Genomic DNA, 22,610 nt, shown 5'->3' with positions numbered 1-22,610 from the left:
AGCCAGCTAGTAACAGTGACCAAGTATGACTCCAAACACCCAGAAAAGGCTACTCTCCTTGATGTTATCCTCACAAATAATCCTGATAGGTATCAGTCTGATGTTTTCTGTAATGACCTTAGTGATCACTGTTTTACAGCCTGTGTTCGTAATGGCTGCTCAGTGAAACGACCTCTCCTGATTTGTCATAGATGCTTTGCTAAAAAAACTTTAATGAGTAAACCTTCCTTCATTACCTGGCCTCTGTAAATTGGTATAGAAGCAGCTTGATCCCCTCTGTCGAAGACGCCTGGACCTTCTTTTTTAATATTTTCAGAGGTATTGTTAACAAACACGCCCCCATAAAGAAAATAAGAACTAAAAACCGGTTCTTCCCCCTGGTTCGACCGTGATCTTGCAGAGTTACCCCACCTCAAGAATTCCATTTGGCGAAAGGCTCGGCACAAGCACGCTCAGGCTCTCGTTCAAGTAAATGAGAAATAAGTGCACTCAGGCTATCTGGAAGGCCAAAGTTAGTTACTTTAAGGAGCAGTTCTCTCTCTGTGGATCTAACCCCAACAAGTTATGGAAAATGGTTAATTAAAGACCTAGAGAAAAAACCCTTCTCCTCACAGCTGCCCATGTCCCTTAATGTTGATGATGTGGTTTTTACTGACAAGGAGCACATGGCTGAGCTCTTTAGTCACCACTTCATTAAGTCAGGATTCCTATTTGACTCAGCCATGCCTCCTTGCCCATCCAACATTTCCTCATCTCCCACACCTTCTTATGCGACTCCCTCTTTTTCCCCTGTCTCGCTACAAAGTTTCTCCCTGCATGCAGTCACTGATTCCGAGGTACTAAAGGAGCTCCTTAAACTTGACCCCAAAACAACATCTGTGTCAGATGGTTTAGACCCTTTCTTCTTTAAGCTTGCTGCCCCTATCATCGCCAAGCCTTTCTATTAGCTTTAAAAACCTCTCTCTCCTCTCTGGGGAGGTTGCCATTGCTTGGAAGGCAGCCACGGTGTGTCCTTTATTTAAAGGGGGAGATCAAGCTGATCCTAATTGTTATAGGCCCATTTCTATTTATTCCTGTTTATCAAAAGTGTTGGAAAATAATCAATAATCAACTGACTGGCTTTCTTGATGTCTAGAGTATTCTCTCGGGTATGCAATCTGGTTTCCGCTCAGGTTATGGATGTGTCACTGCAACCATAAAGGTCCTCAATGATGTTGTTTTTATTGACTTGGCCAACTTTTGATACGGCAGACCATTCCATTCTTGTGGGCTGGCTAAGGAGTATTGGTGTCTCTGAGGGGTCTTTGGCCTGGTTTGCTAACTAACTCTCTCAAAGAGTGCAGTGTATAAAGTCAGAACATCTGCTACCTCAGCCACTGCCTGTCACCAAGGGAGTACTCCAAGGTTAGATCCTAGGCCCCACGCTCTTCTCAATTTACATCAACAACATAGCTCAGGCAGTAGGAAGCTCTCTCATCCATTTATATGCAGATAATACAGTCTTATACTCAGCTGGCCCCTCCCCGGATTTTGTGCTAAATGCTCTGCAACAAGCGTGCCCAACAAGCTTTCTCTGCCCTTAACCTTGTTCGGAACACCTCCAAAACAAAGGTCATGTGGTTTGGTAAGAAGAATGCCCCTCTCTCCACAGGTGTGATAACTACCTCTGAGGGTTTAGAGCTTGAGGTAGTAACCTCATACAAGTACTTGGGATTATGGCTAGATGGTACAGTGTCCTTCTCAGCACATATCCAAGCTGCAGTCTAAGGTTAAATCTAGACATGGTTTCCTCTATTGTAATCGCTCCTCTTTCACCCCAGCTGCCAAACTAAACCTGATTCAGGACCATCCTACCCATGCTAGATTACGGAGACATAATTTATAGATCGGCAGGTAAGGGTGCTCTCAAGCAAGATGTTCTTTAACATTCAGCCATCAGATTTGCCACCAATGCTCCTTATAGGACACATCACTGCACTCTATACTCCTCTGTAAACTGTTCATCCCTGTATACTCGTCGCAAGACCCACTGGTTGATGCTTATTTATAAAACCCTCTTAGGCCTAACTCCCCCCTATCTGAGATAACTACTGCAGCCCTCATCCTCCAACATACAACACCCGTTCTGCCAGTCACATTCTGTTAAAGGTCCCCAAAGCGCACACACATCCCTGGATCGCTCCTCTTTTCAGTTCACTGCAGCTAGCGACTGGAATGAGCTGCAACAAACACTCAAACTGGATAGATTTATCTCCATCTCTTCATTCAACGACTCAATCATGGACACTCTTACTGACGGTTGTGGCTGCGTCGCGTGATGTATTGCGGTCTCTACCGTCTTGCCCGTTGTGTAGTGTTGTGGTGTCTCTCATGTCGTGATGTGTGTTTGGTCCTATATTTTTATTCAATTTTTTGTTTTAATCCCAGCCCAATGTCCTCGCAAGAGGCCTTTTGGTAGGCCGTCATTGTAAATAAGAATTTGTTCTTAACTGACTTGCCTAGTTTTTTTTTAAAGAAAATAAAAAAAGTATACGTTTCGAGGCAGGGTACAGGGTGGATGCACCTGTACTGCCTTCGCCTTCTAGATGGTAGCAGGGTGAACAGGCCGTGGCTCGGGTGGCTGCGGTCCTTGAGGATCTTCTTGGCCTTCCTGTGACACCAGGTGATGTAGATGTCCTGGAGGGCAGGCAGTGTTCCCCTGGTGAGGTACTGCGCTGACGGCACCAGCACCACCATCTGGAGAGCCCTGCGGCTGGTTGCGGACGGTGCAATTGCCGTACCAGACGGTGATACAGCCCGACAGGATGCTCTCAATTGTGAATTTTTAGAATTTCGTGAGGGCCTTATTTTTGTTGACCATCTTATCTCATCTTACCTCATCGTTAAAGGGATGATGTCATTGAATTTCCCACTAGCTTCCGTAGTGAGGAATCTTCCCAGACTATAATAAGAGGATTTGAATGAGTTACCAACGGATACAGGAAGCAGCCATCACCACCCTATCACAAGCCTGTATCCCTCATTTCCCTTATCCTGTGAGAGGCGTCAAGGAGCGCGCCCATTCCAGACGAACACCACGGCTTTTGCATGCCAACGAGGCGCCCGTGACAGGGACACATTGTGAGACGGAGCACGGCAGGCTGGGAGTGGGCGTGCGATGTGACCACCCTGAATGGACAGCGGGGGTTGGTCAGGAGGGAAGGATGGCAGTGTCCACAAAGGCCCATTGAGTGTGGCACACTGGGTGCTAGACTGGCACCAGTACCCCAGCCACCCTGACATACCCGGGCATGAGTGGGGTGGGTGAGGAGGAAGCCTGCTGCCTGGTACAGGCTGAATAGAATGATTCTTCCAGCTAGAATAGGAGAGCATTTTGCACTTCATCATTCCATGCTAATGTTAGCTATTATGTCCCGTTTTGTACACAGAAGTGTATTATCGACATCTACTCAGAGCGTTTTGCCCATATGGCCTTTATGGGAGAAGATTGCTCATACAAGGCCCAAACCTTATAAAATGGCAATAAAACAATAAAACAGACTATATCAGTGTTATACTCCCCAAAATGTAGAGGTGAAAAAGACATTTGGCTCATTTATGAGACATGACACACGTACACACACACACAGAGAGGAAGGACACGTACACACTTAGCCCAAAATAGGTTTGTTCTAGATAAACACGCATATCTAGTAATGTTCACATGATACTCATTCCTAGGACTACTTGACCATGAAGTACACACAAAGACGAGTATAGGAGGAGTCAACAACATTATCTGGGTATGAGTCATCAGAACATTACCTTTTAAAAGGTAGATTTTCACTTTACAGGTACTTTAAGAAAGAATGTGTGACAACGCTCACTGGGTTGATTGAAGTGTACAAAGCAATGTTTTGATATATTAAATTCCATGTTTTCGAAGCAAAACTATTTCACTTACCAAACATTAGGAACACCTTAATATTGAACTGCACTTGCACCCTTCCTTTTGCCCTCAGAACAGTCTCAATTCGTCAGGGCATGGACTCTACCAGGCGTCGAAAGCGTTCCACAGGGATGCTGGCTCATGTTGACTCCAATGCTTCCCACAGTTGTGTCAAGTTACCTGGATGTTCTTTGGGTGGTGGACCATTCTTGACACACAGGAAACTGTTGAGAGTGAAAACCCAGAAGCGTTGCAATTCTTGACACAGACCGGTGCACCTGGTACCTACTACCATACCCCGTTCAAAGACACTTCAATCTTTTGTCTTGCCCATTCGCCCTCTAAATGGCACACATACACCATCCATGTCTCACTTATGCCAATGCTTAAAAATCCTTCTTTAAACTGTCTCCTCCCCTTCATCTACACTGATTGAAGTGGATTTAACAGGTGACATCAATAATGGATCATACCTTTCACCTGGATTCACCTGGTCAGTCTATGTCATGGAGTAAGTTCTTAATGTTTTGTATTCTCAGTGTTCAGTGTTCCCTATTGGCTCGGACCAGAAAGTCCAGTCGACATTGCTCTGCATCACATTCACAGCCAGGCTACAGAACGCTACAGAACACAGTCTAGAGAACAGAACACACATAACTAACGGATTTCACAATGAACGTCAAATGACTTGTAGCCCATGAGCAAAAGACGTTGACAATCATTGTTTTTAGTTGAAAAGATGCTGAAAATTTAAATTAATATCGTGCTCCCTGAGTAGGCTACTTGGTATCTCCAAGACAGTCTTTGTTATTCCTCAAGGTTTAGTGTGCAATTTCGGGGGCAGTAATACATAAGGTGAGGGTTAGGGTCAGGTCAAAGGTTAGGTTTAAATGATATAAAGTCAATCTCAATGTGACTTGGATTTAAAGGAATGACGCAGAGACTGGTGCAACAAATATGGTGGAAGGAAACTCTCTCTCACCCATGTTTACACCAGCTTTTTAACATGTAAGAAAATTCAAGTTAGCTACTTAGCAATTTTTCCCCCTTTTAGCTTATGATAGCTTGGGGTTGTGATGCACAAGCAAATTATTATGAATTATTTTGTTTTAGTGGACTCAAACATTTTTTCATGATTTGTTTTAGTGTTAGTTAACTAAAATAACCTCGTACATGTTTTTGTTCCAGCTCAACTATAATAACCTCGTACATGTTTTTGTTCCAGCTCACTATAATAACCTCGTACATGTTTTTGTTCCAGCTCAACTATAATAACCTTGTACATGTTTTTGTTCCAGCTCAGCACAATCGCATCTGATCTAACTAAACATGCATGCACATCAGCCCTCCAGAGAGTCAAAGGTCACAGAAGACCCAACTTCTGCTATGGAGCTGACAATGATTAATATCACATATTTAGAAACCAACATACCTCTGAATTTCACGAGTGTAAGACCCTAAGCCATAAAATGTATTTCATATGAATTACTTTTTTTAAATTATTAAGGTCAGAGGCAACTCAAATATCAGTCATTCTATGTCTGGTTTTTCTCTCTGTTTACTTACTTTGCTGTAACCTTGGTGCTCTTTTGGAATGTGTGCTCAATCGTTGCCTTCTAGAGAAGCATTTCTTGTCTCGTTTAGGGAACTTTACCGCCAACTTTTACAACGCATTCCATCAAATACATGTGTGGATATTTAGTGTTGAGTTATGTTTCGGCAGTCTGCCCCTTGTCTTGAGAGGCAGCGAAAGAGTTGACTCGTGAGCTGTTTCCACAATATATGAATCTCTACTGCCCTCTACTGTTGAAAACCGTGTTGAAAACCGTGCCTCACAGGTCAGGTGGCAATGGAATGGTAATTCCGGTAATGTGGCATAAGTTATACAGTAGTATACTCTGCTCAGCATTTTCAAAAATAATTGGGGAAAACAAAAACAAACTCACAACAACACACAACAGAAAGACGATATAGCAAAGCACATGTGAGGAGAAATAGGATTCGCAGCTATAGTATTATACAGCTCATTTATGTACGCACGATTCAAATATGAATGCATTTCTCGTTCTGCTTCCTGTAAATTGCAAAAGATGAAAGGGATGTATTTGCTAAGGGACAGTAGTCAGCCTGTCGGCATGTCATGTGCATACCAGCTCCTCATTGTCCTTCGCTCTGAAAGGGACAGGGTCGCAGTGTTACGTAACTTATGCCCCCCATGGGGCAGCTTGCACACCAGTACAGTGTACAGACCTTTCAATGGGCAGGTGCTCAAAATGTGTTTGTTTTTTTATATCTTATTATTATTATTTTTTTTTACATAGAATAGGTCTATTTATTTCTGCAACAACACACTCACTCAGCATCACAAATTGTAAGCAAGCTAGTCATAGTGCCTCCTAAAGACATGATTTACATTGGGGAAATAGGGTGGGCTATCAGCTCATCATGGATGTTAATGATTTATGTAGATCTGCTAGCTAGCTGATTATGATTTATCTTCAATGCTCTTAAATAATAACTTCATAATATAATCATAATATAATCATAATCTTCTAACCCATGATATATGTCTGGCTGGCTAATGGCTTACGTGGATATTTTAGTATATGGGGATTAGACAGGGCAGACCAGCATGCGCAACCAACCAACGGATGTGGGTAGTGGGGTGGTGAGGCACAACGACTTGCGTCCAGTGGGTTCAGAACAACAACGACGAAAACTGTATAAACAAAAGATATACATACCAGAGGAGGCTGGTGTGGTGAGCTATAGGAGGACTGACTCATTGTAATGGCTGGAATGGAATAAATGGAGCGGAGTCAAACGTTGTTTCCATATGTTTGATGTGTTTGATAACATTCCATGTATTACCCCTATCTGTGCACGTGACTGCTGCACGCGCTCAGTGAACCAGGAGGAAAGCTGCAGGGCTCTCACCAGGGGCAAGAAAGGAGTGTTTACTGGGGTAGCGGTAAATGTGAAAGCTGACCAACTAAAGGAAACGATTCTCGGTGTTTGTGACGCTCGCCGTTTGGTGCGACGCAGGCAGGGTGGCGTGAGTGGAGAACCATTGTCTGTTCTTTTGAGTTTTGATGTTGAGCCTTTACTCGACAAAGTGACGTTAGGATAGACAAGTTATCCGGTGCGAGCGTTTGTGCCGAACACATTACGTTGTTACAGGTGTCAAGCTTATGGGCATGTGGCAGCAGTGTGTGGGAGGGAGGTTCCTAGGTGTGAGAAGTGGGCAGAAGGTCATGAGACAAAGGAATGTGTAGCATTGGGGAAAGTAGTGGTATGTGTTAATTGTAGGGGTGCCCATGGGGCAGGGGATCAGAAATGTCCCGTGCGAGAGAGGCAGGTTGAGGTTTCCAGGGTTAGAGTAGTGCAGAAGTTGTCATATGCTGAGGCAGTGAAGAAAGTAGAGGAAGATGGGACCTACTAAACTTTTGACTAAATGTAATACACTATACATGTTGTTCTAGAGTTTGGGACAATAAGGTGCAATCTTTCAGAAATGTTTATCTTCTATTCTTTTAACTTAACAACATGAATTGGGGAATTTAGAGCACTATATAGGTAGAAAACATTGAACAGAACAAGACTATGTCAATATCATTTGGACAAAAATGCAGATTGAACCTTATAGTCCCAAACTCTAGATTTGTCCAAATACTTATGGCACCTTCAAATGGGGACTATAGTAGATACATAGTGCCTTCATTTCTAAATGGTAAAACAGATATGAAAATACCCTTGTGCTGGGGACAATAAAAGGACAGAGGAGACACCGTAAACCTGGCAACCGTGTCAGCATGCACTGCACCTGGCCCGCCACAGGAGTCGCTAGTGCACAATGGGACAAGGACATACCTGCCGGCCAAACCCTCCCCTAACCCGGACGGCGCTGGGCCAATTGAGCGTCTCAATCGGGTCTCCCGATCAAGGCCAGATGCAACAGAGCCTGGACTCGAACCCAGAATCTCCGGTCGCACAACTAGCACTGCGATGCAGTGTCTTAGACCACTGCGACACCCAGGAGGCGTGATTTTAAACCTAACCATAAATTAAGACCAAAAAGCACATTTTTGTTTTCATTAATTTGTACAATGATAACCAATTTTTACTTTGCAGCTGGCCCAGCTAGCAGAAATTGCTCAGTTCTGCCTCCAGGGGAAGATTGACAATTTAACTTCAACCTGTGTAACAGGGTTGACGAATTCATCTTTTAAACAAGCTAAACAAAAACATGTCATTGTTAGAAACATTCTAGCCTGCCTATCCATGGGTCACAGGGTCGACGTGTTATGCTCGAACCGCTCAGTTCTCCACCACAAAATGGCCACAAAGAATAGAACCGACTCACCCGATTATACACTGTGATTTGACTACTAGATGTTAAATCTTTCTTTTGTAAAAAAAAAAAAAAAATTTTTAAAAAGGAATACTTTCACCATATTAAAACGAGAGTCCAGTTCACTTAACAGAGTTGACCTCAAAGTGAATCACAATAAATAAATAATCATCTTCAGAAATGACATTGTCAAAGCAACAAAAATAACTAGGGCTTTACAATGATGAGGGGGTTAAGTGTGTCCGAATCTTCCTAGAAGTCACAGAGGGACATGTCAAAATGCTGAATTTTGGGCACTTCAGCAAGTCTTTATTCATATAAAAATCAGATTGATTGAATTTTCCATGTGGTCTATATTAAAGGGCACTTAATGTATTATATCAGGCCTTGAAAATGTCATATTTGTGCACAATTTCTACTAAAAATATCAAAGGGAAGACAAAAAGCAATCATTTTGTGGAACGACCAAGGGAAGTTTCGTATTTTGGGAGGGGGGTGTGATCCTTGTTCCTCTGTAATTTTCTCACTCATCATTATTCATGATTCAGTCATGATTCTCTATAATCATAGTAGCATCCACATTAATGTAGAAGTTTTCAGAAACTTTTTCTATTCTTATTTACAATAAAAGTGACTCCAAAATGACATAATACACTATTACTCATTCAGTTCCTGTTGGGCAAAACATAATCCAAAATACAACCAAAACAAACTGCAAATGCATCCAACAAGTTTGTAGAGCAACAATCTTGATGTGGTCATTGTGTTCTAGGAATATGAGACCAAATACCAAACTTTTGACAATTTTTATACACAGTGAATTTGTCCAAATATGTGTGGGGAAAAAACGTATTCACATAAAGTGCTTTCTTTTCTAAAAGGTTAAGCAGATTAGCATGTAAATACCCTCAAATGAAAGGTGACTCTGCTTCATGTGAAAAATATGGTCTCAAATCAAAAAATGGTGGATTATAGAGAAAAAAAATTACAATTTCATCTTCAGTGTTCAAATAAATATGCAGGGAAGTGTACATACAACACTACTCCCTATATAAAAGGAGAAAATAAAATAACCATGTTCCTTGACCTTTAAAAGGAGGACTCTTCTCTCCCAGGAATGTACGTCCTCCATTAACCATTGTGAGTGCACCTTGTTGTGTTACCTTGAAACAGAATCAATCTTCTATCCAGAATGAGACATACAGCAACGGACCCAAAAGAACAGACAACAGCATACATATTCTCTTTGTTATCAACTTTGCCAAGCCGTGAACTGGAAGGTAAATATAACAACTGTAATGTCAGCATACAACCTCAAGCTGGCAGCAAACACAACCATACATCAAAAAATCCTCCCAACAAAGCTGTTAAGTAAATACCAAGTTATCCTTTACAATTCCGTTGATAATTCATGATAAAGGATGCAATTTAAGGGAGAGAGTATGAGTTCTTGGAGACACTTTGAATCACAATCTGTACATAATATGTGACCCGTCGTTTTCCAGGAAGTAGCCTTGTAGTTTTTGAACTTTTGTAGTCTTATTGAAAGGTGTTCAATGGGCAAAAACGTAGTGCAATGGTCTTTAATGCAAAAACTTCATAAAAGGCATCTGGCAGAAGTAAATTCATCCACAAACACAAATATAATTTTACATACATATCTTCAATGACTGTGTTTTCACGAATTTGATGATATAATCGGCAAAGAAAGGTTTAGGGGACAAAGTAAAGTGAAAGCAGTTACTCTCACAGGGTATTCAACTCAGAAAGCTGCTGAGATTTCTCACGCACAGTTTCTTCTTTCTGTGACTTCCAAGTGAATTTTAAACAATGCACTTTCTGGATAGCTTAATCCAGTTTGGCCTCAAAGACTATAGGTATCATAGTAAACGTAAATGTTGTATCCCTCCAATTAGTATGATATGTTACATTTGTTATGGTTACAAAAGATAGATGGTTAATTAACCCAAAAACAAAAGGAGAGAGGATGGGGAGGATGGGGAGGATGGGTCGGCATTTATCATGAACATCTAGCAACCTAAAGGTTTCCTGTTCAAATCACCTCATGGACAACTTGATTATTTTAGCTACTTTGCAACTCCAAGTGTCAGCTAACCCTTACCATAATGCAAATCTTATCCCTAAACATACACTTTAGCTTAGCTAATGTTAGACACCTAACCAATGTTAGCCACAACAAATTGGAATTCGTAACATAATGCGTATTGCAAATTCATAACATGTTGTACAAATTGGAATTCATAACAAATCGCACAAATTAGAATTCGTAATATATCGTACAAATTTGAGAATGTAACATATCATATGAAATGGATGATGGACGTACAAAAATTAAAACATAGCATACGAAACATAACATTTCTTACTAACTGGAGGTAGAAAAATGTCGGTCTATCTGCACCCTCAGACTATCTGTGTAACAGTATAACTTTAGACCGTCCCCCTCGCCCATACCCGGGCGCGAACCAAGGACCCTCTGCACACATCAACAACAGTCACCCTCGAAGCATCGTTACCCATCGCTCCACAAAAGCCGCGGCCCTTGTAGAGCAAGGGGAACTACTACTTCAAGGTCTCAGAGCAAGTGACGTCACCAATTGAACCGCTATTTAGCGTGCACCGCTAACTAAGCTAGCCGTTTCACATCCGTTACACTCACCCCCCCTTTTGACCTCCTCCTTTTCCGCAGCAACCAGTGATCCGGGTCACGGCACCAATGTAACAGTATAACTTTAGACCGTCCCCTCGCCCATACCCGGGCGCGAACCAGGGACCCTCTGCACACATCAACAACAGTCACCCTAACCGCACCGCTAACTAAGCTAGCCGTTTCATATCCGTTACATCTGCACTGCCTCTATGCATATTCACATGACTTTCTCAAACACTCACACACATTTTACTATGTTACATCGACCCCTGAGTCCAGGTTGATTGATTTCCACAGCATTGTTACACTTGTTGTGAGTGTACTAATTGTAGCAAGTGTATTATGTGTGTCCGGTTGTATTGCTTTGGCACACATGCATCCTCAATCACATGTTCCTACGTGAGTTGCCAGTGCCACCAGATGTGACTGGTGTACAATGCATTTGGAAAGCATTTCAAACCTCTTGACTTTTTTCACATTGTTTTACGTTACAACCTTATTCTAAAAACAAATGTAATTTTTTTCCCCTCATCAATCTAAACACAATACCCGATAATGACAAAGAAAAAACATGTTTTAGAAATGTTTGCAAATGTATTAAAAAATAAATAATAATCTAATTTACATAAGTATTCAGACCCTTTACTCAGTACTTTGTTGAAGCACTTTTGTCAGTGATTACAGCCTTGAGTCTTCTTGGGTATGACGCTACAAGCTTGGCTCACTTGTATTTGGGGAGTTTCTCCCATTGTTCTTTGCAGATCCTCTCAAGCTCTGTCAGGTTGGATGGGGAGCGTCGCTGCACAGCTATTTTCAGGTCTCTCCAGAGATGTTCGATCAGGTTCAAGTCCGGGCTCTGGCTACTAACACCACCATGCTTCACCGTAGGGATGGTGTCAGGTTTCCTGCAGACATGACGCTTGTCATTCAGGCCAAAGAATTCAATCTTGGTTTCATCAGCCCAGATAATCTTGTTTCCCATGGTCTGAGAATCTTTAGGTGCCTTTTGGTAAACTCCAAGCTGGCTGTCATGTGCCTTTTACTGAGGAGTGGCTTCCGTCTGGCCACTCTACCAAGGCCTGATTAGTGGAGTGCTGCAGAGACTGTTGTCCTTCTGGAAGGTTCTTCCATCTCCAAGAGGAACTCTGGAGCGCTGTCAGAGTGACCAACAGGTTCTTGGTCACTTCCCTGACCAACGCCCTTCTCCAGCTGATTGCTTAGTTTGTCCTCGACACAATCCTGTCTTGGAGCTCTACGGACAGTTCCTTCGACCTCATGGCTTGGTTTTTGCTCTGACATGCACTGTCAACTGTGGGACCTTATATAGACACTTGTGTGCCTTTCCAAATCATGTCCAATCAATTGAATTTACCACAGGTGTACTCCAATCAAGTTGTAGAAACATCTCAAGGATGATCAATGGGAACAGTATGCACCTGAGCTCAATTTCAAATGTCATAGAAATTGGTATACTTATACTTATGTTAATAAGGTATGTCTGTTTTTTGTTTGTTTTAATACATTTGAAAAAATCTCCAAAAACTGTTTTCGCTTTGTCATTATGGGGTATTGTGTGTAGATTGATTGTGTTAAAAAAAAATATTGAATACATTTTAGGATAAGGCTGTAACGTAACAAAATGTGGACAAAGTCAAGGGGTCTGAATACTTTCCGAATGCACCATACTTGAGCAGGGATTTTCTCTGCCCATCCAGTCCCTCTCACTCCCTACCTTCCTCCCTCTCCTCACTACCTATTCAGGTGACGTGAGACAGAGGCTGTGCTCCGAATGGCACCCTGTTCACTGCGTAGAGCACTACATTTGACCTGAAAAAAAGTAGTGCGCTGCATAAGGAACAGGGTACTATTTGGGACTCAGACACACTAAGAAGAGGACTATCAGCAGCCCAGCTGGGCACAAGGGGTTGGGGACAAACACACTCAGAGTCAACGTATTAAAAAATAAAAGGGTCAAATGATATCAGAAGGAAATATTCTCATCCCTTGAGACACTGACACAGGAGTACATTATGTCTTCGTTCTTTGCTTTAATATCAACAAAATATGAACAAAACCATATCACCATTGAATATGCGTCATTGCGTCTCACAGTGGCAGTGCTGTGATAGATATCTTCTGCAAGCTCTCATTGTGTGCCATTGAAAATGATGGTAAACGGAATGCTTTCTCTATAACCCATTAGATTGACCACATACACTGCTCTATAACCACAGAATTCATTGACTTACTTTCCACGTTCATAGAACATTAACAGAGGAACTATAAAATACCAAAGTATGTGCTTTGATTATTGATGTGGAACCAGCAATGGTTTGACCAATATGCTACCCTTTTCCATAGTATTACATCAACCCCTGCAGTGTTTCATAATCATAACGCATGAACTCAACGTGCAGCCGATCCCCTTCTTTTAGTAACAGATGTCTCTGACCTCAAACTGATGACATGAAGGCAAAAAAACATCATTTTCAGTCTGTCCATCCAAAGCCCCCTCAAAAAGTAATCACTCCTCCCGCTCTACCCCCCCCCCCCCCCATCCCCTCTCTCTCTTTCACACACAGATCTTGGCCACAGCCTTTCCCCCCACGACAACATATGAAGCTCTGTTCCCGAATCCTCCGGCCTAGCTGTTGGGGACTTACATAAGCTGCTTACTGTGCCTGCTTCCTCCCTACAACTCCAGCTGCGGACCTTTGGTCATGTGTGTGCCTGTGTGTGTGTGTGTGTGTGTGTGTGTGTGTGTGTGTGTGTGTGTGTGTGTGTGTGTGTGTGTGTGTGTGCCTGTGTCTCTGTGTGGTCTGTGTGTGGATGTGGTGATGGCATTTCTGTATAAGTGTGTGTTTGTGTGGGGGGCGTGTCCTCTCTCGCTCTGTGTGTGGATGTGATGATGGCAGGTCTGCGTGCATATGTGTGTGTGTGTGTGTGTGGGGGGGGGGGGGGGGGGGACTATGCATTACTCCCATGTGATGACTCTTTCCACCTTTTGAATAGATTCCCCCATTTCAATAGGGTTGACTGTAATCAAAACTTCAATTGAACAAAACATATTCTGTCACATATATAGACATCACACCTTTCTCTGATGGTTATGGTGGTAACCTTAGCTAAGGAGACAGAGACTCTGTCTACTGTAGATGCCATAAATTCTGAACTGTGCCATCTACTGTAACAGAGCCATGTCATGTATGCACATGGCACTGATAAGATTATGAACCCAGCGTAAGTGTCTAACCACTCGAAACATGCCTTTTGTAAGGGGTGAGTAACTGGTGGCAGGGAAGTCAGATGCAGGAGAGCAGAACTGGGTAATAACCGGAGCAGTTTAATTATCAAAACCAACGGCAAACAGAATAACAAAATATGGGTAGAAAACCCGTTGCGCACCAGTCAAAATGTGCACAAGCACTTACAACAAACAATTTCACACACAGACATGGGGGGAACAGAGGGTTAAATACACAACAAGTAATGAGGGATATGAAAACCAGGTGTGTGGGAAAACAAGACAAAACAAATGGAAAATGAAAGGTGGATCGGCGATGGCTAGAAGACTGGTGACGTCGACCACAGAATGCCACCCGAACAAGGAGAGGAACCGACTTCGGCGGAAGTCGTGACACCTTTGTTAAGTGGTGAGTGAAATTTTAATGTCAGTATACCGGAAATGTGTCCAGTCAAAATTTGGACACACCTACTCATTCAAAGGTCTTTCTTTATTTTTACTATTTTCTACATTTTAGAATAATAGTGAAGACATCAAAACTATGAAATAACATGTATGGAATCATGTAATAACCAAAAAAGTGTTAAACAAATCAACATTTATTTAATATTTTAGATTATTCAAAGTAGTCACCCTTTGCCTTGATGACAGCTTGACACACTCTTGGCATTCTCTCAACCAGCTTCATGAGGAATGTTTTTCCAACAGTCTTGAAGGAGTTCCCACATTGCTGAGCACTTGTTGGCTGCTTTTCCTTCACTCTTTGGTCCAACTCATCCCAAACCATCTCAATTAGGTTGAGGTCAAGTGATTGTGGAGGCCAGGTAATCTGATGCAATACTCCATCACTTTCCTTGGTCAAATAGACCTTACTCAGCCTGGAAGTGTGTTTTGGGGATTTTTTTATTGAAAAACAAATGATAGTCACACTAAGCGCAACCAGATGGGATGGCGTATCGCTGCAGAATTCTATGGTAGCCATGTTTGTTAAGTGTGCCTTGAATTCTAAATAAATCACTAAAAGTGTCACCAGCAAGGCACCCCCTCACCATCACACCTCCTCCTCCATGCTTCACAGTGGGAACCACACATGCGGAGATCATCCGTTCACCTACTCTGCGTCTCACAAAGACACGGCAGTTGGAATCAAAGATCTCAAATTTGGACTCACCAGACCAAAGTACAGATTTCCACTGGTCTATTGTCCATTACTCGTGTTTCTTTGCCCAAGCAAGTCTCTTCTTATTATTGTTGTTCTTTAGTAGTGGTTTCTTTGCAGCAATTCAACCATGAAGGCCTGATTCACGCAGTCTCCTCTGAACCGTTGATGTTGAGATGTGTTACTTGAACTCTGTGAAGCATTTATTTGGGGTTGGTAACTCTAATGAACTTATCCTCTGCAGCAGAGGTAACTGGGTCTTCCTTTCCTGTGGGGGTCCTCATGAAAGCCAGTTTCATCATAGCGCTTGATGGTTTTGCGACTGCAAAGTTCTTAAACTTTTCCGTATTGACTGACTCTCATGTCTTAAAGTAATGATGGATTGTTGTTTCTCTTTACTTATTTGAGCTGTTCTTGCCATAATGTGGACTTGGTCTTTTACCAAACAGGGCTATCTTTTGTATACCAACCCTACCTTGTAGTAGTAAAAAATAAAGAAAAACCCTGGAACTTTTGACTGGTACTGAATATACACACATACAGCCCCCCCCCCCCCCCCCCCCCCCCCCCCCCCCCCTCCCCCTCCTTGGTTTGTTACCATTTGCTGAGCTGGAAGGAACACAAAAGAACACACTGACCCACGGAGGGGATTTAAACAGATTTATTTATAGTAAATCATGTGTTAACAATATTTTCTCTGGAAGGAGTTTTCTTGTTGAGTCCACCATGGATTATGCAAGCCCAGCAAGAGTGGGTGTGTGTGTTTGTGTGAGTGAGTGAGTGCCCATACTAGTGTACTACATACTTAAACTGCATACTACACTGAGTATCCAAAACATTAAGCAAGTGCAACTCAATATTAGGAAGGTGCTCCTAATGTTTTGTACACTCATAGTCATTTAAATAGATTTGCCTGACTTTTTTATTTATTTAAATATATTAAAAAGCAGCTTTTCTGTTGTTGAAATGGTGTGGGTGTACCCCAACAGCAGAATGGTGTGGGCGTATACCTTCATCCTGGTTGAGGCTGTTCTAAGGGCAAAAAAAGGGGGCGGGGGGAGTGCAACTCAATATTAGGAAGGTATTCCTAATGTTTGATATACTCAGTGTATGTACTAATTGCCACATACTATTTAGCACGCAGCGTTTATTAAAAAGTATGCAGTGTGCCACGGCAGCAACGTAGTAGCGGCTTCTGACTAGCTGAATAGGTGGGGCGGGGCCGAGTGCAGGTGGATTTTTCCAAATTCAACAGACATGCATTGCATTAACCAGCCTGATAATAGCTCATTTACAACTCTGAATAAACTCTGAATAGAATAGGAACGCAGCCTACTCAGGCTGGTTATAGGCAGACTATTACATTCAACCCATAACGTAACCAATATCGCCCATCTCTCTTAAAAAGGATTGAAGACAGACACATATCATTTGGTTCCATTTCAACATATTAGTGAAACCAAAGTGTTCTAACATAGGTCTATATAAATGAAATCACATAGTTTATACACACACCAAAACGAATCAAATGTTCAGTACATGGCAAATTCAGAACCGCTGGACAGCAACATAATAAACTAAAGTGATGATTGGTATTGAGATCAGAATGACTGCTAAGGCTTGATCCATAAATGGAACAATTAAATAGGTAGCCTACAAAACTAAAACAATCCATATGTTCCAATCAACATGTCCGAATAACATGACATCAAAAATGCAGCCACACCCCCGAGTCCCCGGAGCTGACACATTCAGAAATAAAAAAGATGCTTAGCATTTTGTTTAAAAGCTCTGACTAAGGCCAAGAGAACAAAGAAACACTTTTCAATGAGAAAACAGAAATCCATTTTGGGTAATAAAAAAAAAAAGTACTTCTGTTTTCAAAGATGTAGCAACTTGTGATCTTTTTAAGGAGAACAAGAACTACTCAGCCTACATTTGAACACCACCTCAGAAGCTTCTCTATGTGGCATCTTCCCAATAAAGTAGCCGAGTTTTGTTGTTTGGCTACTTGAAGAGAACTAGCGCCTATCGCTCGCAGCCCACCTCGTCCAATGCATTGTGGGAAAGTATGCATCGAATTCTAGTAGATGGAGAGCCGAAATGTGCATAACATCCTGGCATTTAAACCATACTCGATTTGTGTCATGCGCGATTGGGCTGTTTCCTATTATTCATTGATTTCGGTAGCTCATCCCTATATCTAATTGATCAGCTGTTGTCAAAGCCAAAAAGAGTATGACATTTAGGCATTTGAAGTATACTCGATTTTCGAAATGTCGCATAATATTTCATTTTTTCCCCATACTCAAACCGCCTACTCTCTACGATGCACATACTGGATATTCAGACACATCCAGTGAGTGAGAGTGAGTGACTGACAGAGAGCTAGAGAGACGACTTTAACCCCGTTGGATGTATTCAGAGAGATGGTTATGTTACTTACATTGCTCGGGTTAAGGTCAAGAGAAATACGAGGTGGCATTTTGACCTTCTTCAGTCTCACCTGGCTTGTGATTTAGATTCTTATCTAAATGTTACTGGATGTGTGCAGTAGCATAATACCAAGGGTCCAGGACAAACCGATTTTTCTATCCAGCTTGGAATGCGTGGCCAATCCAAGAGTTTGACGTTATACTGCAATCCTTCACACTCACAAAGTGTGTGTCTGTGTGCTTTGTGTGTTTTTATACTGAGTGTGTGAGCCCACATGTGTGATATGTGGCATGTGTGTACACATTTGTAATAAATGTATGTGAGAAAGAATGTGAGCACATGTTTGTGTGTGTGTGTTTGTGTGTGTGCATGCATGAATGCATATGTTTGTTTCCCAGTAACCTGATCAGCATTTTCATATTGTAATGGTATTTGGCCAGCTGGTGGTCTGGCTGGCTATATACTCCACTCACTGACCTAGATGATCGGCTGTGTGTTTACTTTATGGTATCAGTTGCCAACCAGACCTGGGTTCAAATACCATTTGAAATGATTTCAAATACTTTATCTGCTGTTGATTGAGCCTCCCTGTTGCAATGGAACTAACAGGGAATGTCCCAAAATGTAAACCCTGTACACCTGGCACTCCAGGCAGGCTACAGCAAACATAAATATTTCAAATAGTAATTGAACCCAGGTATTTTTACAACATGTCTCTCTTTGATTGGTGTGAAGTTGAATACTGATGAGTGTTTTTACTATTTCCAGTCAACAGAAATACTGTCATCATGTTGATTCATTATCGATAACATTGTTTTGTTCCGCATCCGCATTAGATTTAGTTCTGATCACAAGCTGATTGAGGAAAGGAAGCCACAGCTACGGTGTCCATATTAGGAGCGCTTCTGTCTCAGCAGGACTTAGACTGTTCTAATATGGACCACATTAGTGGATAACCTGGTTCTCCAAGTCAAAAACGATACAGTCATTATCGTGCTCGGTAGAACTTGTCAAAGTGCAGTAATGGCATGATGTGGACTTCAACCCTCACCTATCAATAATCTGGTCAGGCCTTTACTCCGTGGAGGGATTGTGATACTGACCTTTCCATTTAACACATTTACAACCTGGAGTGTGGGTGTGTGTGTGTTTGCGTGTGTGTGTTTGTGCGTGTGTGTGAACAGCCTCCCTCAAAGGTGACATTTGTTCTCAAATGTGAAGGCTTTGGGAAGGTCATATGGAAATCATTTGTACACCGAGTCGACTTCATATGAAGCAACAACAGAACACAGTACACTGTGCCCTACTGAAACAGTACAGTGTGTGTGGATGCATCTATTTATGTGTTTACCAGGGAGCACGTGAAATTTCGCACCAGGTTTTGCATTAGTTACAGAGAGTCAAGTCCCTGATTACCTTTATCACGTTAGTCTGACATCATCAGGCTTGTTTTTGCATCAAACTAGCTCCTGAGGCAACAATTAATGAGATTGTGTCCTGTCTACCATAGTCCTGCGGGATGTTCTGTTGACTTGTGCATCATTACACACACGGAGACCCAGAGGTGAGGTCGCAGCAAGGGCCATTGATCTATATGTTCAATTCTCAGTTATGCTGTAGCTAGTGACCTACCAACCACAAACAATCAGTCAAACACTGCCTCCAGGTCATACTATGCCTATAGGTCAAAGGTTAGACATCAATGAGGTGGAAGGTCTCGCAAATCTCACTTTAAGTCTGGCTGGCCCTCGCTTCATACTCGTCGCCAAACCCACTGGCTCCAGGTCATCTACAAGACCCTGCTAGGTAAAGTCCCCCCTTATCTCAGCTCGCTGGTCGCCATAGCAGCACCCACCTGTAGCTCGTGCTCCAGCAGGTATATCTCAAAACCAATTCTTCCTTTGGCTGCCTCTCCTTCCATTTCTCTGCTGCCAATGACTGGAACGAACTACAAAAATCTCTGAAACTGGAAACACTTATCTCCCTCACTAGCTTTAAGCACCAGCTGTCAGAACAGCTCACAGATTACTGCACGTGTACATAGCCCATCTATAATTTAGCCCAAACAACTACCTCCTCCCCCTGCTATAGTTATTTATTTATTTATTTAGCTCATTTGCACCCCATTATTTCTATCTCTACTTTGCACATTCTTCCACTGCAAATCTACCATTCCAGTGTTTTACTTGCTATATTGTATTTACTTCGCCACCATGGCCTTTTTTTTGCCTTTACCTCCCTTATCTCACCTCATTTGCTCACATTGTATATAGACTTGTTTTCCTACTTTTTCTACCTGGTTAAATAAAGGTGAAATAAAAATGTTAAAAGTCATTTTCGGTGGCAGTGGCTGAGTCTGCACAGCTGAGTAACTTGGCGTACCCTCTCGTCCCTTCTGTGACATTTTGAATCAGCTGCGCTAGTCTACACTTTGTTTTGTCACCCGATAGGTCCACAGCCACAAGACGCCCTAGTCCGACTGCATATAGCATTACGTGGCCCTGTGGCAAGGCTTAGTCTCAGATGACAAACCCAGAAGCAGACATTGTATGTGGAGCAGACCTGGGTTTGAATACTATTTGAAATCTTTCCAATACTGTGAGTGTTTGCTCTAGCCTGCCTAGAGTGCCAGTAGGCAGGGTTTACAGTTCTGGTATTATCATCACTGTTTGACGAAAACCCCTTACAGGTATCTCCAAAACAGAAACGTTTTAGGAAATTGAAAAAGTGAAAATATTTTCCCACGAATGAACATACAATTATGAATTTTCAGAAGCTATTTTGAATACATGTTCTTGATCCTAGAGTCATGAAATGTACTGAGTACATTGAGGGGAGTTACTGCTTTCAATAAATGTAAAAACGTTCTTTTTTTTTTTTGCAAAAATGCTTCAAGATTTTTATCAAACAGCAACGCTATTCTATTGGTCTACTAAGCCAGGCAAGTTTAATCAAGCACAGATAAAGTAAATGATTTCAAATAGTATTTGAACCCAGGTCTGGTGACAAGGGTGGGTCTCAGATGACAAACAAACAGATGCTGGTACTGTAGGCTATGTGGAGCCAGACAGCCAGACAGGAGAGAGTCTAGGCTATACACAAACCAGATGGAGTCTTGGATGTACTGTACATGCAATGTAACGCGGAATGGTTGTTTTTCTCCAACTGCTCTCAGTTGAAATTCAAAACCATCCCTGATGATTTTGGATGCCATTAAGAATTCCCTCTTTTATGATTCGCAATCCCAGAATCCCTTCGAGGCTTCTGCAAACTTGAGGGAAAATCCTTCCTCTCTTCTTATGGAATATTAGCTTGCTTGCTTTGTTGTTCGTGTACAAACAGTTCCAAGCAGACTTTCATGTTCTCAGTGATGAAGTATTCTGACTGATGATCAGGTCTGTTCATTTGCAGTGGAATGGCGTTTCCCCACCTTTCCATTGAAAATCGAATTTACAACAACAGCTTCGAAATCCTCTGGATCAAAGCTGTGCAGTAGATTATTATTTCACTCAGCTTGGAGACCTAGATACCAGCTTTGATTTAATATAGAGCTCTATAAAAAAGTGACTTGATAATGAATGTGGAAAGCCAACCCACTGAGAGCATGTTCAGTTGTGAAACATTGCTTATAGACATGCATGAATAGAGCTGATGTGATTCCTTGAATCTACATGTCAGACAGAGATGTTTGGTCTGCATAATATTTCTATCTGCTAAACACTAATCCCCAGAAACCCCCAATAGATTCCTGTTGGTTGAGATAATGGAATAATGGGGTAAAGTGGGGTGTGTATGTGTGTGAACGTGCTCAGGGACAGGGAAGCAGGGATCCTGGACAGCTGGGGAATGGACCACCATGCTATCAGGGCGTCACTCCATTTCCTGGATGACAAACAAAAATGAACCCCTGAGACAGGTCAGTGGGTCATCTTCACCTCCTCCCATCACCCCTTCACCCTCAGTCACCTCTTCACCATCGGATCACCGGACGAACAACAGGAGGGATTGTTTGGAATGGGAAGGTCCTCCTGATGTTTTTGTCGTTTGAGGTTTTTCTTCCCCTTCCCGGGCCACTGACAGGACACGAACCCAGGTTTGTTATTACAGTCCCTCCCTCCCTTTCACCCTGCCTCTCTCCCCCCTCCCCAACTCCCTCACATTGGGGTCCAGCGGGGCAGAAGCCTTTCGTTTCATTGTTCATTGGACAGAGGGCAGGGGTAAGGGGACAGGGAGACGGGCGGTGGGCTGCATAACTCCCTGACCCAGGCGGGGACAGAGAGACACACCCAGTGTAGCAGCCAGACGCAGACTATAGACACCCCAGAGACACAACAGGGACTGAGACTGCTGTAATTTAAAGGGCTCTGACAGCAGCTGATAACCTTTACCCCTGTGGAAAATCAAGATCAGAAACTACAAGAGCTCACTTTTGGATTTTTATTTATTTTACTAGGCAAGTCAGTTAAGAACAGCTTCTTATTTTCAATGACAGCCTAGGAACAGTGGGTAGGGGCAGAACAGCATATGTTTAACATGTCAGCTCGGGGATTCAGTCTTGCAACCTTTTGGTTACTAGTCCAATGCTCTAACCACTAGGCTACCTGCCTGAGAACAAAATGAGAATGGGGAGAATCCCACTAGATCCAGTGTCTTTATTTTTACATAACTGATATGGCCTAAATTATCACTGTACCATTTTTGTGCCTTAGTGACATTAAACTGGTTTGCCGGTTTTGTCCAATTTCCTGTCCAAACTAATGGATGGGTTAACCTTTCTAATGGAGATGAAAAGCTACCTCGTTTTTCTGTAGAAGGTAATGT

General features: G+C 42.4%; 1 protein-coding gene across 2 annotated transcripts in view; it reads right to left on the bottom strand.

Annotated features, from left to right (window-relative positions):
• Nucleotides 1-5,669, bottom strand: part of LOC110534333 (RING finger protein 24) — a 64,102-nt gene extending 58,433 nt beyond the window's left edge. The window contains exon 1 of one of the 2 annotated variants that reach the window (XM_036933414.1): nucleotides 5,495-5,669. The gene's annotated coding sequence lies outside the window, so the exon portion shown is untranslated. Of the gene's footprint in view, nucleotides 1-3,943; nucleotides 4,075-5,494 lie in introns of those variants that run through there. The other variant, XM_036933415.1, reaches the window with a different exon arrangement.
• Between the last annotated feature and the right edge of the window lie 16,941 nt (nucleotides 5,670-22,610).

The sequence above is a fragment of the Oncorhynchus mykiss genome, chromosome 10 (assembly GCF_013265735.2).
Source record: "Oncorhynchus mykiss isolate Arlee chromosome 10, USDA_OmykA_1.1, whole genome shotgun sequence".
Lineage (NCBI taxonomy): Eukaryota > Metazoa > Chordata > Actinopteri > Salmoniformes > Salmonidae > Oncorhynchus > Oncorhynchus mykiss.
The sequence above is the reverse complement of the archived record's forward strand: the minus strand, read 5'-3'. Positions and strand labels throughout refer to the sequence as shown.